The following is a 16,925-nucleotide window of genomic DNA, read 5'->3' as shown; positions in this document are numbered from 1 at the left end:
TGTGTGCCTGGTGCCTGTGGATGTTAGCAGATAGCATCAGAGCCTCTGGGACTTGAGTCAGCTGCCATGTGGGTTGTAGGAATCAAACCTGGAAAGAGTATCAAGTTCTTTTAATACTGAATTTCTTGATTCTTTTTATTTAGAAAACTTTTAGTTTTAGGTGTGCGTGTATGTGTGTCTGTGTGTGACACACGCATGTGCACGCACTAAAGCGTAGTGCTTTCAGAGGCCGGAAGAAGGTTTCAGATGCCCTAGAGCTGGCGCTGCAGGTGGTTCCTGGGAGCCCAACTCAGGTCCTCTGGAAAAGCAGCAAGCATTCATAACCCCCGAGTCATCTCCGCAGCCGCATTGATTTTGTTCTCCTCAAGCACTACTGTCCGAGAAGCAAGTCACTTTCTCAGTGATGTACAGAGACTCAGTGAGGGAAGCCAAGATCAGAGAGGCAGAGTGGAGGCTGGGGATTTGATAGAGACACACAGAGGTGGAGGAGGCTGCTCGAGACAAAGATGGCCATTGTGCAGACACAAAGACAGGACCTTAGAAGCCTTCTGGGGGCTGGGCTAAATCATGGGTGGAATATAGTGAAGCTCTCCTTGGTAACAGAGAGCTGCCAGGAGACACCTCCTCATCCCTCCCTAGCTGGGATGGGGGTAAAGCATGCAGGAGCCAGAGATGGTCAGTAGGAGAATCAGATCTGGGGCTGGGTGGGCCCCAACACCCTGTTCCAGCCCCTGACACAGTCTTCCACTAGGGCAGACCGCCCCAGCGCCTCTCTGGCAGTGGGTCCATGCTACGCACTGTGTGGTCTCCTATCTCATTAAGGGCAGTGCTTATCTCATAATAATAAGCCTTCTGTACTCCCCCATCACCCTAAAGCATACAAGTGTGCGCTTCAGAGCCTTCTGTGATTTTTTTCCTTGATGCCCTTCCACAGTCACCTGCTCCACTCCTCATCAGCCTCTCATACCAAAGTCACATGGGACACTCACCATTGTCCACGCCCCCGTCTTTTTCCACACACAGCCTTGTACTGGTGTGTGCTTTTCCAGTCCTGAGGAATTCTCCCCCAGGTTTACTGTGCCTGAAATCCTCCAGCAGTCAGCGCTCCTCCACCTTCACAGCCACTTCCGCCTATCCATTACCACACCAGCCCCCTGCTCCACAAATGCTGGCTTCCCCACTGTCATTCATGCTGACTTGTGTGGTTAGATATTTGCTTCCACAAAGCCCCACTGGAAGGAGTCTTACAGGGTGGGAACTGTACGTGTCTGGCTGTGGTAAGCAAGCAGCAGAATATAAGAAGCAGTGATACCTGCTTCAGCCTCCCTCAAACACTTCCTGAGTCAGTTTGGTTCCTGGGTTCCAATGACAAGAGATTCAGAGCGGTGGAGGCCATTGTCCAGCAAGAACATTCATAGACTCCCGGGGTGTCTGGGTGTGGTGGCAAATACCCGTAATCCCATCACTCAGGAAGTAAGAAAATGCAAATTTGAGGCTAGTCTGACTAAAGAGAAAGACCCTGTCTGAAAATAAACAAAACAGGTTGGAGAGGAGGCTCAGTGGCTGGAGAGGAGGCTCAGTGGCTGGAGAGGAGGCTCAGTGGCTGGAGAGGTGGCTCAGTGGTTGGTTGCTCTTCCACAGAACCACGTCTGGTCACCAGCATCCACATCAGTTGGCTCACAGTCTCCTCAAACTTCGGGTCCAGGGGTTCCAGCCTTCTTCTGGCCTCCAAGGACATCATGCATGCACATGGTGCACAGACATGCATGCAGGCAAAACTCTCATACACATAAAATAAGAAAAATAAATTTTAAACAGCAAACCAAGTTTCCCTGGATTTGTTTATGAGGAATATTGATTTACCAAGACACGACTTGGACCTCTGTGATTTCTTTATTACTTGAAGTAGCTTTTATTAGTATACTTTAGTTTTATTTTCTGCTCATTTTCTTTAAGTTTGTTGAACCAATGCTTATTGTTTATATTTATCTACTTATGTATTTGCCTATTGAGATAGGTGTTATTCTGAAGTCCTTATCAATATAGAATTTGTTGTGTCGACCAGGCAGGCCTCAGACTTGCAGCAATTTTGCCTGAATGATAAGATTAGATGTGAGAGCCATCATGTCTGCCTCCTGTTTTATTATCTTTCTTTTCAGATAATGTTAAGTGTTTTTCCGCTCTAAATTCAGTGTTGCTCTCTCTCTGTCTCTCTGTCTGTGTCTCTCAACACATACATACTTTTATAATCATTATTTTACAACCAGGTAGTGATTGAATTTCAAGTTTTAAAATATTTTTATGTATTTACTTTTGTGTGTGTATGTTCATGTTTGCACGTGAGGGCACATGTGTTAGCGGGCGTGTGGAAGCCAGGGGTGACGTGAGAAGTCTTCTCTGTAGCTCTCCCACCTTATTCTTGAAACTGTGTTTCTCAGTCAAGCCCAGAGCTGGTGTACTGGTTCGTCTCAGTGACCACCTTGCTCTGAGCATCCCTTTTCTCCACCTTCCAAGTCTGGGCTTGTGGGCGGGCTCCGGTGCCCACCTGGTATTTCCGTGGGCCCTGGGGTACGATTATCACACTTGGAGAGTAAGCCCTTTTACCACCCAGCAATCTCCTCTCACAATATAGTTTAATCTTTACCGCAAGTGAAAGTAGTGGCATACGTCTACGAGTCCAGACCTTGATAGTCTAAGGGCTACAGAATGATAGTCTATTTCAAAACCAAAACAAACTCTGAACCAGGAGTGATGGTACATGCCTGTGATCAGCCCTGTGAGGTAGAAGCTGGAGGATGGGGGGAGCTCAAGGACAGCCTGGGCTGCAGGAGGCAGTTTCTAAATAAAGATAAGCTCTTCAGAATACTAAGGTGTGGAAGACATTGTTATTATTTTGCTTAAATGCATTTACTTTTAGGGAACCTATAAGAACATGTTGCAATTTGTTGCTGTTGGTTTCTTTGAGACAAGGTCTTCTGTAGCCCAGTGTAGCTTTAAAATCCAATGTAGCTGAGGTGGCCTTCATTATGATCCTCTTGTTTACTGTCTCCTGAGTGCTGGGATTACAAGTGTGCACTTTGCTTTGTTTGATTCCTTCTGAAAAATAATGTCGCAGGGCAAGAGAGATGGTTCCAGGGTTCGGAGTACTTACTTCCCAGAGCCCACATGGAGGCTCACAACTGCCAGTAACTACATCCAGTTCCAGGGAATCCAAAACCCTCTTCTGATTTTCATAGGCCCGGCATGTTATAATGTACAAATGCAGGCATGTGCTCACGTGCACGTGCACACACACAAAATAAATAATAAACAGTTTTAAAAAAAAAAAAGCCTCACCATGTGGTGGTGGCGGCGCACGCCTTTAATCCCAGCACTCAGGAAGCAGAGGCAGGTGGATCTCTGTGAGTTTGAGGCCAGCCTGGTCTACAGACTGAGTTCCAGGACAGCCAGAGATGCATAGTGAGACCCTCTCTTGACGCAAACAAACAATAACAAACCCCTAACTGCGGCAAACACACGCCCTCCTGCAAACCTGTCTTGCTCCAGTAGCCACAGCTGGCCAGTGAGCTGGCCAGACCTGAGTTTAGACACTGGCCAGTCAGTATTGGACTTGCAAGTTTGGACCCCTTTTGTTATGAAGGATTTGAATGGATGCCTGTTTATTATTTGCCATCTAGTGGGTTCCTGTTTGACTTGTTTGCATTTTTCCCAATTCTTGAGTGGGGTACTGAAGGTGTTTCTTTCTAGTGGGTTTGTGTTTGACTTGTATATATATATATATATATATATATATTTATAATTTTTGAATTGTGTGCTGAACTCCAGGTCCGTCATCTGGCTAAGGGACCACCCTTAAGAAGGTTGACTCACTTTACGCCATGCTAAAGACTCAATGAAGTAATTATTCTGTGTGTTAAAGGCCTCATCCAGGGTTCATCAAGACCACTCTCACCAGACAATCACGGCTCATTTATTGTAGCAATAATTTCCTGTCAGAATGTCAGAATATGCTGACTGAATTTGAATTTAAAAAAAGGAAAATAAAGACAGGAATAGTAAGATTTTTTTCCTATTAATTGTAAGTTAATCTGCTAAAGAAAATATTTCATAAACCTCTTGCATCATATGACCTGCCTTTCCCCACCCTTCAGACATTTCTGAACACTATCATAGTTTTTACACTGATTAATTAATCATATCAGATCGTGACACACTGACAGCATCACTAGATGAGACACAATCGCCATCTGTGCTAAGAATCAAAGATAAAGGCTATTTTGGCCATGTGTTCTTAGTTTGGGTTCTGACACATCCTTTTTGCAAGAAAAAAAAATCGCCTTGCTGGGCTACATTTGCTTTGATCTTTTGTTTCTCTGTGTGATACTGATTTTCTAACAAGGGTAAGTCAGAGAGTGTGAATGTCTTGTATAAAATTGTCAAAGAATAATTTAAAAATAAATAAATGTTTTTTTTAAAAAAAGAAAAGCCTTGCTCCGCACTTCTGGACTCAAGAACAAGGTTCTGATAACAGATCCAAAGTAACTATTGATTTTCTTAATTCCTCCACCCCCAAACAGGGTTTCTCTGTGTATCCCTGGCTGTCCTGCTTGCTCTGTAGTCCAGGTTGGCCTTGAACTCAGAGACCCTCCTGCCTCTGCCTACATAACCCTGGCTTTCCTGGAACTCACTATGCAGACCAGGCTGGTCTTGAACTCTACTTCCCGGGTGCTAGAATTAAAGTAATGCACTACCACACCCAACTGTAAAGATCTTTTTAAACTAGGCATTGAACCCAGGACTTTGCATGTTCTAGAGCTATGTTTTTACCCCTGAGCCACATCTCTAGCCCCGTGAAGGGTTAGGTCTGCAGTTTGCGTATACTTTATTCTTTGTGTGATCTACGAATAGTTTATTCATTTTTTACTTTCTTTACTTTTGTTGTGCGTTGTGTGTGTGATGTACACATGTCAAGGAGGGCCTGGGAGGACCAGAGGACAACTCCGAGACCTAGTTCTCCCATCCACTGTGGCCTCTGGGGACCCAGCTCAGGTCTTCAGACTTGCACAGCGAACACTTACCTGCTGAGCCATCTTGCAGGTCCTGTTTTATGGCAATTTTAAAAGGAGATGTGTGTGTGTGTGTGTGTGTTTTAATAGGATCTACTTCTTGTTATTTTATTAGTCTAATTCTAAAACACACACGAGAAACATATGCATAACTTTAGGTCAATATATATCCATATTTATTCTTAACCTTCGCACCCCTTTATACTAATGGTGATGTGCCTATTCTTCTATTTTCTTTATTTTGGTGTTCTATATTTAATGTATAGAAATTCTGTGTGTGTGTGTGTGTGTGTGTGTGTGTGTGTGTGTGTGTGTGTGTATAGGAGACCTTGGAGCCCAGAAAAGGAAGATGGATTCCCTGGAGCTAAGTTACAGGTGTTATGAGTCACACCATGTGGGTGCTGGGAAGGAAGCTCCAGTCCTCTGCAAGAGCAGCAAGTGCTGGAGCCATTTCTCTATCCGTGTGTGTGTGTGTGTGTGTGTGTGTGTGTGTGTGCGCGCGCGTGTGCGCGTGTGTGTGTGCGTGCGTGTGTGTGTGTGTGCGCGCGCGCCCGTGTGCGCGTGTGTGTGTGTGCGTGCGTGTGTGTGTGTGTGTGTGTGTGTATGTGTGTGCTTGTGTGTTTTAGACAGTCTCATGTAGCTCACCCTGGCTTTGAACTCCTGATCCTCCTGAGTCTACCTCCTAAGTGCTGGCATTGACAGTGGGTGCCGACTAGCACCCCGAGTATTAAGTCACTATTGGCATTTCCTACTTTATTTCATTTGCTTTTACTTAGCTTTGTTTTCTTTTAATATTCTTTCATGCCTTTTAACATATGTATTTAACACAGTTGGATATTATATCATTATAAAGGTTTCTCCAGGGAATATATTGTGCAGTTACACTTCATTTGTTTTGAAAAGGGGTCTTGTGTAGCTCAAGCTAGCTTTGAACGCCCCTCGCTAAGGATGACCTTGAGTTTCTGACCTGTCCCTGCATCTCAAGTGTTTGTTTTCAGACCTGAGTGTGTGTGGACACATGGCTATAGTGGCTCACATCTGCCCTTCTAGGTGCTCTCAATACCAAGTCAGGTTAAAGGCCAGCCTGGTCAGACTGTCGCCTTCACCTCAGTTTTGTGTATCTATTTCATAGGCCGTGTGGTCTCACCCGCTTCATATTTCACTTACTGCTCTGGGGTTCACGTTATCATTCTTTGCTGTACGTTCTACATCCTTCATGCCACTGCCACCACCTCCTCCTTCTTGTTCTTCTGAGACCGAGTTCCTCTGTGTAGACCTGGCTGCCCTGGAACCTGATCTGTAGACGAGGCTATTCTCCTGCCTCTGCCTCTTGAGTGCTGGGATTAAAGACGTGCACCACCACCACCACCTGGATTGGTTTTATCTTATATAATGATTTGGAAAGTAGAAATCAAGTCTGTAATTACATCAATCCTCAATCAGTCAAGCACAAATATGGAAATTGCTATAATCAAATCGCCATGTCAAGATGCCCGTGTTGTCTGTTTTTCTAAATCTGTTATGCCAGCTTTCAGATGAGGAACCGGAAACCCATAAGATCCTCAGATTCCCCTCTGGATGGGGAGAACCTTTTTGCAGGTTTAAATTAAACCAACCAGGACCAGTGGGAGTAGACAAGGAGGGGTGAATTTCTCAAAGTAAAATCTCCAGGGCCTGGAGCATTGCCAATCTGGTACGGGCAAAGTCCTGTCTCCCTGGAGCTGTGGTTTTCACAGCCCTCCGGAGCAAGCCCCAGCCTCTTTTCCCGTGTTTGGGAGCCATTCTCCTCCCCGTAGCTGTGAGCTAATCAATGGACGCATTGATATTCATTTCCCTCTTGCTAAATCCCAGCAAATAACCACATTCCAGCTGCCTGCCCTGTTTGTTTGCAGAGTGACGAAGACTCCGAGGGGTTTGTCTGTCTCTTATGAAGTCATTCCCCAGATAATGTTTTTCTTTGGAGCCTTCAGAATGATTTTCTTCATCCTTGTGCTATGAGATTCCCCCCCCCCCCAGGGCGTATTGCAATTTTTGTTCACCCTCTGTTGATCAGGCGGCAAAAAAGCTCAACCCCTGACCCTCTCACTCCGTGCTGTGTTGCTTAATAACGGCTGATGTCTCAACTCTACCATTAGGCAGTGTAGACACCGGAAGAGAGAATTGGAGGAATTGCATCACCACCAGTTTCATAATAACTGACACTTAAGCAGCACTGTGTGTGAATTCATTAATAATAAGTGGATATGTATATTCTCCACACATATATGAACTGTGTTTACATAGTAAGGTGTATTCTCATGGCAGCCTTGCAGGATAGGTACTTTATAACCCCATGCGACAGATGACATAGAGAGGTTATGTAATTTGTCCAAGATTACACAGCTAATAACTGGTTGAGTCAGAACCCTATGGTATTTGGACTCCAGCCTTTTCCACTCTGACTGGCGTGGAAGATCAATCTATGTCTAATGTCTGGTCTGCCTGTGCGCTCAGCATGGCTGTGGGGGCCCTGGACAGAAGCAGGCGCTAACAATTCACAGTGACAGTATCATCTTGGATTATTATTACCTAGCCACCTGTGGGCCACACAAGGCCACTTACAAGGAGGCTGCAGTACTGTCGGCTATTCCGAGCCAGCAAGCGAAGGCGGTCAAGCACACCTGCACAGACAAGTCAAGCACACCTGCACAGACAAGTCAAGCACACCTGCACAGACAAGTTAAGCACACCTGCACAGACAAGTTAAGCACGCTTGCACAGACAGTCAAGCACACCTGCACAGACAAGTCAAGCACACCTGCAGACAAGTTAAGCACACCTGCACAGACAAGTCAAGCACACCTGCAGACAAGTCAAGCACACCTGCAGACAAGTTAAGCACACCTGCACAGACAAGCACACCTGCACAGACAAGTCGTGAGACCTGCTACTAAATTTTTCTGAGCCTCAGTTTTTTCTTTTATTATTTCTTCTTTCTTTTTTTGTCCCCACCCCTGACTTTTGAGATAGGGTCTTGTGTATCCCAGGCTGGCCTCACACTCAACGACCTTACACTTTTAAGCCTCTGCCTTTACCTCTTTGGTGCTGGGATTTTAGGTAAGGACCAACACACGTAGTTTTATATAGTGCTGGGGAGGTCCAGGCCTCCATGCATGCTAGATACTCTGTCTTGTTAGGGTTACTGTTGCTATGACGAAACACCATGGCCACATGTATCTTGGGGAAGTAAGGCTTTATTTGACTTACACTTCCATATGAACAGAAAACCAAGCTGGGCAGGAACCTGGAGGCAGGAACTGATACAGAGGCCACAGAAGGCTTACCTCTGCTTACCAGTTTGTTTCTCATGACTTGCTCAGCCTGCTTTCTTATAACACTCAGGAGGACCACCAGCCCAGGGATGGTACTACCCACAACGGACTGGGCCCTCGTCCATCAATCACTAATTAGGAAAATGTTTTACAGGCTTGCCTACAGCCCAGTATTATAGAGACAGTTTCTTAGTTCCCTCCTCTCAGAAGACTCTAGCTTTATGTCATCCTCCCTCCTTCCTCTCTCTCTCTCTCTCTCTCTCTCTCTCTCTCTCTCTCCCCCTCCCCCCTTTATTAATGTGTAGCACAGGCTATCCTGGCTGTGGCCTCAAATTATTGGCAATCCTTTTTGCCTTCATTTTTTCTTTTCTTATTATTTTTGCTTTTTTTTTTTGGACTCGGTATCTCATGTAGCTAAGCTGAACCCAGACACCCTGTACAGCCAAGGATGGCACTGATGTCCTGTTCCTTCTCCCTATACCTCCCAGGGGTTGGGATTGAGGCTGGCCTCCAGTAAGTGGATTGAATGATTCTGTGCACAGGATCAGTCCAGTGCTCTTGTGTGTCCACTGGAGACAGTGTGGGCCTCTGGAAACCTCCTGAAGGCCTCAGCAGCCACTTCATGGTAGAGGGAGAACAGGCCTGTGGAACTTCGGCGATTACCCAACACTGCAGGCTGCACCTGCCTCATGGCTTCCCCGGGGGGGGGGGGGGGGGGGGGGCGGAGGAGAGAGAGGAGCACCAGTCGCTCTTACTCCAGAATTGTTTATTTGTAAAGGTCTTCAAGTTGGCCGTCTTTGATTACTGAAATTTCCCAAGTGCCTGTGCCTGTTGGGAGCAGGACTGAGAGAGAGGCACGCTGAAGGCGGAAGAGGGCTGGGGACACCAAAAAGCCAGCATCCGGCTGAAAGAGGACTGGGGACACACTATAAAGCCAGCGTCCAGCTGGAAGAGGGCTGAGGACACACTATAAAGCCAGCGTCCAGCTGGAAGTGGCCAGGCAGGCTGGAAGCCCACAAGTCCTGAGGTTCAGGGCTCACAAGGGCACCATTTTGCCCTCATGTGACTGTGGAGAGCATCTCTGCACTGCAGAACTCTTGAAAACTACAGAAAGGTATAAACTGAAAACAAAAATTCCCACCGTTCTGATTTGTATGGTAGAAGACCAACTTGGTTTATATAGTGGTTTCCAGACCAGTCAGGGCTACATATTCCTGCATTTTAGCAACAATTAGATTTGAATTCCATTCTGTTCAGCTCATAACTCTCCAACAGCCCTTAACTGTGCAGATTTAACTGTCTTGTCTCAGGAAAGAAGCGGGAGGGTGAAGCTGGGACAAAGATCACCCCCAAAGGGCTGGGAAGTTGACAGATTAAGAGCGCTGGCTGTTTTTCCAGAGCACCCCAGTTCCCAGCAACCACAGGGTGGCTCAAAACCTGGAATTCCAGGATCTGGGACCCTTTTCTGACCTTGGGCACCAGGCATGCACACTGCACACACATACATGTAGGCAAACCGGTCATACGCATAGATAAAATAAATAAATCTTTAAAAATTATTTTAAAAATAACCTCAAGTACATTTATTCTTTCTACCTCTGTCTCCCTCCTCCTACCAAGGATGGGAAAGACAGGCTGAGCTGAACATTCATTCCTTCCTGACTGTGTTCACCATGTAACCAGCCTCCTTGTGCCTCTAGGATGGGCTGTGCCCTCAAACTGGCCAAAACAAGCCTTTCCTTCCTTATGTTGCTTCTGCAGGGCTTTTCCCACAGCAAGGAGGGTAACAGACACAGCAGTTTCTCCCCTCCTGCGCTGGAGAACCTTCTAAAGAACCTACACACAAGACGCAATCTGAAGCTTCTCCACTTTACAGATATTTGCATCTGGCCCTCTTTACATATTTGCATTGTGAGGCTTAACTTTCTTTCCTGGTTTCTTGTCATTTTGACTTGGTGTTTGTGCACCTGTCTTTATCAAGCCGATTGACAGATGTTAACGTGAACTTGTGGCAGGACTCAGAGATGTAAGTGTAATAAGAGTCTGGAGCAACAGCCCCATCTTTTAAAACCCAGTCAGGCATTACTAGAGCTAAAGAGCTGAAATCAGATCCTCGAGCAAACACTCTTACAGGAATGTTCACGCAGCACTATTGACTCAGCCTAGAGGCTGAGAAAACCCAAATGCTCTGTAATGACTGAGCGGATAAACAAAATTGGTACGTATACAATGAATATCAACCATCAGCAAGAATGAACAGGTACGTGCCACCTCACGGATGATCTTCAAAAGCACTATACTACCTGAAAGGAGCCAGACCAGAAAAGGGGGGGGGGGAAGGTCTCAATACAAAAACTTAATTTACATGAAATATCCAGAATAAATCTGTAGAGAAAAAAAATTCGTGGTTGGCAGGGACTGAGAGAAGGAAGACACAGGAGGGGCTGTTGATGGGTTCTTAGTGTTCTTCATGATGGCAAAAATGAGGGCTGGAGAGATGGCTCCTTTTCCAGAGGGCACAGGCTTCCCACACCCACATAGTGATACACAACCACAGGGACTGAACACCCTCTTCTGACCTCCACACACCATGCAGGCAGCTGCACCAACATACATGCAGGCAAAATATCCATATTCATAAAAATAGAAATAAATGCTGGTTTTCTTTTTTGCTTGTTTTGTTGTTGTTGTTTTGTTTTGTAACTAAACAAACATGGTGGTTATACAGTGCTGTGTCTGTGTGTATGTAGAAAGCCTCTGAACCATATACTTAAAGTCTCATGTTTTGGGTGCCACCTCTATAAATAATGTATTTGCAGCTGGGTATGGTGGTGCATGCCTTTAGTCTCAGCATTTGGAAAATAGACACAGGAAGGTCTTTGCGAGTTCAAGGGCAGCCTGATCTACAGAGCAAGCGTTCCAAGCCAGCCAGAGCTACACAGTGAATTCTGCCCCTCACCTCCAAAAGAAGGAAGAGAAGAAGAAGGAGAGGAGAAAAAAAATCAAATCATACAGCTTTGTGTTCTGCACTGGGGATATCTTTACGAAATATGACCTCTACCAAAATTAGTCCAAAGCTTCTGAGTTGAGGCAGCTAAACCTGGAGCTCAGATTCAGCGCTTTGAGATTCACTTTCTTTGTGGGTTTGCCCACCAGTTATTATTATCACCCCCGTGGACTAGTTCTACGCCGGTCTCAGCACTTGGGGACCACACTGCTTTAGTAACCCTGCCCCCTCCCTGAGATGGCTTCCAGCAGCTGAAGAAGGCTTTGAACTTACTGTGTGATCAAGAATGACTTTGAGCCTCTGCTCCACCTGTACCCACCTCACAGGTGCTGGTTTGAGGGGTGTTACTCCTGTTTAAGTGCAGAATTGTAAACCAAACCAGGGACTTTCATGGGTTCTGGGCAAGATTTGAACAACTGAGCTGTATTTCCACCACCCCTACCCCCAGTCCCCTTTTGGTTTCTTTTCTCTGATAGAAACCTGAGAGTCTACGTCAGACACACTGATAGCACGTAACTTTCCTCTGAAGCAATGAGAGTAACACTTTATCTCTGTAATCTTCCCCTGAGAATACAGAACCTCGGGCTACTCATGAGACATACCCAAGTTGAGTAACCATCTACACAACAAATTCTCAAATGCTAAAGCTGAGCTGGGCATGGTGGAATACATTCATGGTCCCAGTACTGGAAAGGTTGAGGCAGGAGGATGGCCCATGAATTTGAGGTCAGTATGGGACACACAGCAATACACAGTGTTTATCTTGCTTTTCAGCCTTTGTGTGTGTGTGTGTATGTGTCTGTGTGTGTCTATGTGTGTTCAGAAGAGAGAGTCAGGTCCCCAGGAACTGGAGTTGCAGGCAGCTGCTGGGAACCCAACTTGGGTCCTTCACAAAAGTAGAAGATACTCTTTGCTGCTGAGTCACCTCTTTACTTTTCTCAATATTTTTTTGCATTTATTTATTGTATATATTAGGGGGTGGGTAGCATACTTTTGCCAAAGTGCTTGTGTAGAAATCAAAGGTCAACCTTTGTGTTGGGATTAAAGGTGTGTGCCACCACACCCAACTACTCTTTTTTTTTTTTTTTCTTTTTTCTTTTAAGGACTTCATCCTTTAAAAAAAAACTTTTCTCCCAAGCTCATATATATTTTAAAACACACAGTAGACCGTTTAGAGGTTTTCTTCAACTTTGAATCTATTTTTACTGTATACCTCTTTTTCTGACCACATGAGTCTTTAATTTGCTAAGCGATATGTCTAGGATTAAAGCTGTGACTTTGACAGCTGGATCTAACCCATTCCTTAGCTTTCTGAGATTCCATCCTCATGGCAGAGGTACAGGCCAAAGCCATGTTTATCGCCACAACTCTATGGCGTTTCAAGGTCCCTGCCACCACAAAAAAGAATGTGGTCAGCTTTTCATCAACACCATTTAAGTGTTTTGTGGCAGGACCTCTGAAAAGAGCTGCAAGGTTTTGCAGCTAAAGCTGAGTCAGGAAGCCTCTCTTAAATGAGAGTACTTGCCTCTAGCAAGCAGAGCCCACCCGAGAAAATGCTGCTATCAATAAGCCATGCTTAACGCTGTTATTTGGGGTCTAGAATTACTTCCCAAGCTCTCTCAGGCTCTATGTGGATGCAGTTGTCCACATGTTGGGCACCATTCTGTTGTCTGAGTGTCCTGTCCTGCCCAGGTCCAGCAGTCCTTAAGTCCCAAGGAAATCACACAGAGGTCTACATTAGTTATAAACTGATTGGCTTCTTATTAACTCTTATATTAGTCCATTATCCTTGTCTGTGTTAGCCATGTGGCTTGGTACCTTTTTTGGCAAGGCAGTCACACCTTGCATCCTCTGCAGACTGAAACTTCCCTCTTCCCAGAATTCTCGTTGCCCCACCTCTACTTCCTGCCTGGTTGCCCCACCTCTACTTCCTGCCTGGCTACTGGCCAGTCAGCGTTTTATTAAAAACAATACAAGTGACAGGATAAAAAGCCATTGTCCCACAGCACCTTTGGGAGTCGGTTATCTCTTTCCACCACGTGGGACCCATGATCAAACTCAGGCTTGACACCAGGCACCATTACCCACTGAGCCATCTCTCCAGTCCTGCCTTGTTGTTTTGAGGCAGAGCCTCTCACTGGAACTTGCCAATTCAATTTAGCTAGGCCAGCTGGCCAGCAAACCTCAGGAATCCACTTTTTTCCAGATCCCCCATGCTGGGATTATAAATACACGCCACCACCCTGGATTTTTAGTGTCCTGAGGATTGAATTCAGGTCCTCATGTTTTCAAGACAAGAACTTCACTGACCGAGAGCCATCTCCCCAGCCCTCTTCTTGGCTGTCTTGGTGACTGCTCTTGGTTGGGGGGTGGAGGGAAGTCATCCTGCGCCTACAGCAGGATGAAGCTGATGAAGCTGAGGCGCCAACTTGTTATACAAGGTGGAAAGTATGTGATGGGCACAGGCTGACTCTGATGCTGACCAGACGGGGCAGAGCACAACCTACTGACTTCCAGGAGATTGGTTGGCCAATACTGGTATGCATCACTAGAGTGGGAGTAAATCTGCATTGGGTACAAGATGTGGAAAATACTAGAGAGTGCACGCTGGCTGCTACTGATTCGGGTGATTCTGTTATCATTAGAAGGAAAGCAGAACAGACTGGTGCAAAATTTCTTTATATCAAAACAGACAGAGTTTGTTTTCAAAACACAAAGTGAAATTGTCAGTGTTATAAAAAAAAAAAGCAAGGGAAGTCCATGCAAGTATCCAGACCATTATAAAGGTAAGCAGAAATGAAGACAAAATGTAGTGTGGTGTGGTGGATAGGATCTGGGACACCAGAGAGACATCAGGGAAACACAGAGGCCGCTCCAGGGTAAGGGTGGTAGCACACACATGTAATTCTAGCACTTAAGAGATCAAGGCAGCTGGATAGTGGTGGCACATGCCTTATATCCCTGCCTTCAGAAGGCAGAGGAGGGCAAATCTCTGTAAGTTCAAGGCCAGCCTGGTCTATAAAGTGAGTTTCAGACAGCCAGGGCTATTACTCAGAAAAAGCCTGTCTCAGGAAATACATACATACATACATACATACATACATACATACATACATACATACGAAGAGAGACCAAATAGGAGAATTGCCAAGTCTGAAGCCAGTGTAGGTTAAACAGTAAATCCCTAACTCAATTAACAACTGTAGCTCAAATTTCTAATTGTTATTAATAAAAAACCTGGAGTCAGATATTAGGGGGTAAAAGCTGAAAGATCAGAGAAGCAGAGCAGCCAGCCACTAGAGTTTTTTTTTTTTTTTCTTCTACCAAATTCTCTGACCGAAGTGGGCAAGATCCCGTCTCCACGAACCCTCAGACTGAAGCCTGAGCTTGTTCTTCCGCCTCTTATGCTCTCTCTGCTGGGCCATATCACTTCCTGTGGTTATCACTTCCTCCTTTACCCCCCTCCTGCTGGGATTAAAGGTGTGAGCCACTGCTGCCATGGCTAACTGGTGTGGCTGGCTCCTGATCTTCAGGCAAATTTTATTTGTTATAGCAAAAGCAAAACATCCTCACAACCAGCAACAACAATAATAATAAGCTAAGACAATACCAAAGAAATATAGACCAATTAGTTGTAATAATGTAACAGTATTGGCTCATTAGTTACATTGTTGTAAGATAGCAACAACAAAAGACGCTGGCTGACTTTGTAATTGTTCTGTAACTGTTAAAACTATTGCTCCCTGAAGGCAAATGCAGGCAGATATCTGAGTTTCAGGCCAGCCTGGTCCATAGAGCAAGTTCTAGGACATTCAGGGCTACACAGAGAAACCCTGTCCCCCAAAAAGCAAACAAAAATTCCACGATTCTTTTCAGCCAGGAAAAAAGTGCTTTCTTCCATGCTTGATGACCTGAGGGAGAAAATCAACTACTGCAAGTTGTCCTACACACACGCACACACACACGCACACGCACACGCGCACACGCACACGCGCACACACACACGCACACACACATACACGTGCACTCACACACACATACACATGCACACCCACACACCCACATGTACACATGCACCCACAAGAAAATAAAGGTAATTAAAAATGAAACAAGATTTTTTGTTTTATTTTGTTTTTTGAGACAGAGTATCTCAGTGTAACAGCTCTGGCTGTCCTGGAACTCCCTTTGTAGACCAGGCTGGCTACATACTCACAGAGAAAACAAGACTTATTTATTTCTAATTTTATTTAAGTTTTTTTTTTCTTAAGAATAGTCTTAGCTGGGGACTAGCTTGGTGATGAAGTTCTTGCATACACTTATAATGATTTGCTTCAACTCTCAGATATCAGAATGAAAACTGTCTTAAAATGCATCCTTAAAACACTAACCAAAGAAGTGAACTTTAAATCTTTGAAGAAAGAAATTGAAAAAGATACCAGAAAATGGAAAGATCTCCCTTGCTCTTGGATAGGTAGGATCAACATAGAAAGAATGTCAATCCTACCAACAGCAATCTATAGATCCAATGCAATCCCCATCAAAATCCCAACACAATTCTTCACTGACCTTGAAAGAACAATAATCAACTTCATATGGAAAAACAAAAGACTCAGGATAGCCAAAACAATCCTGTACAATAAAGGAACTTCGGAAGGCATCACCCTCCCTGACATCAAGCTCTATTACAGAGCTACAGTAATGAAAACAGCTTGGTACTGGCACAAAAACAGAGACATTGACCAATGGAATCAAATCAAAGATCTGGATATTAATCCACACACCTATGAACATCATATTTTTGACAAAGACATTAAAATTATACAATGGAAAAAAAGTATTTTCAACAAATGGCTCTGGCATAACTGGATGTCAACATGTAGAAGAATGAAAACAGATGCATATCTATCCTCATGCACAAAACTCAAGTCCAAATGAATTAAAGACCTCAATATAAATCCAACAATACTGAACCTGACAGAAGAGAAAGTGGAAGTAGTCTTCAATGCATGGATACAGGAGACCACTTCCTAAATATAACCCCAGAAGCACAGACAATAAGAGCAACAATAAATAAACGGGACCGTCTGAAACTGAGAAGTTTCTGTAAAAAACAAAGGACACAGTCAATAAAACAAAAAGCAGCCTACTGAGTGGGGAAAGATCTTCACCAACCCCACACTAGACAAAGGACTCATCTCCAAGAAATTAGACATTAAAATTCTAAATAACCCAATTAAAAATGGGGTACGGAACTAAACAGAAAATTCTCAACAGAAGAATCTCAAACGGCCAAAAGATACTTAAGGAAATGTTCAACATCCTTAGCCATCAGGGAAATGCAAATCAAAACAACTCTAAGATACTATCTTACACCTGTCAGAATGTCTAAGATCAAAAACACTTATCATAACTTATGCTGGAGAGGATGTGGATTGCTGGTGGGAATGCAAACTTCTACAACCACTTTGGAAATCAGTATGGCGGTTTCTCAGAAAACCTACCTAGGGAATCAACCTACCTCAGGATCCAGCAATACTACTC

This window comes from Alexandromys fortis, unplaced genomic scaffold (genome assembly GCF_014885135.2).
Source record: "Alexandromys fortis isolate MF-2015 unplaced genomic scaffold, M_Fortis_MF-2015_v1.1 scaffold_209, whole genome shotgun sequence".
Classification (NCBI taxonomy): domain Eukaryota; kingdom Metazoa; phylum Chordata; class Mammalia; order Rodentia; family Cricetidae; genus Alexandromys; species Alexandromys fortis.
Note: the sequence above shows the minus strand (reverse complement) of the source record.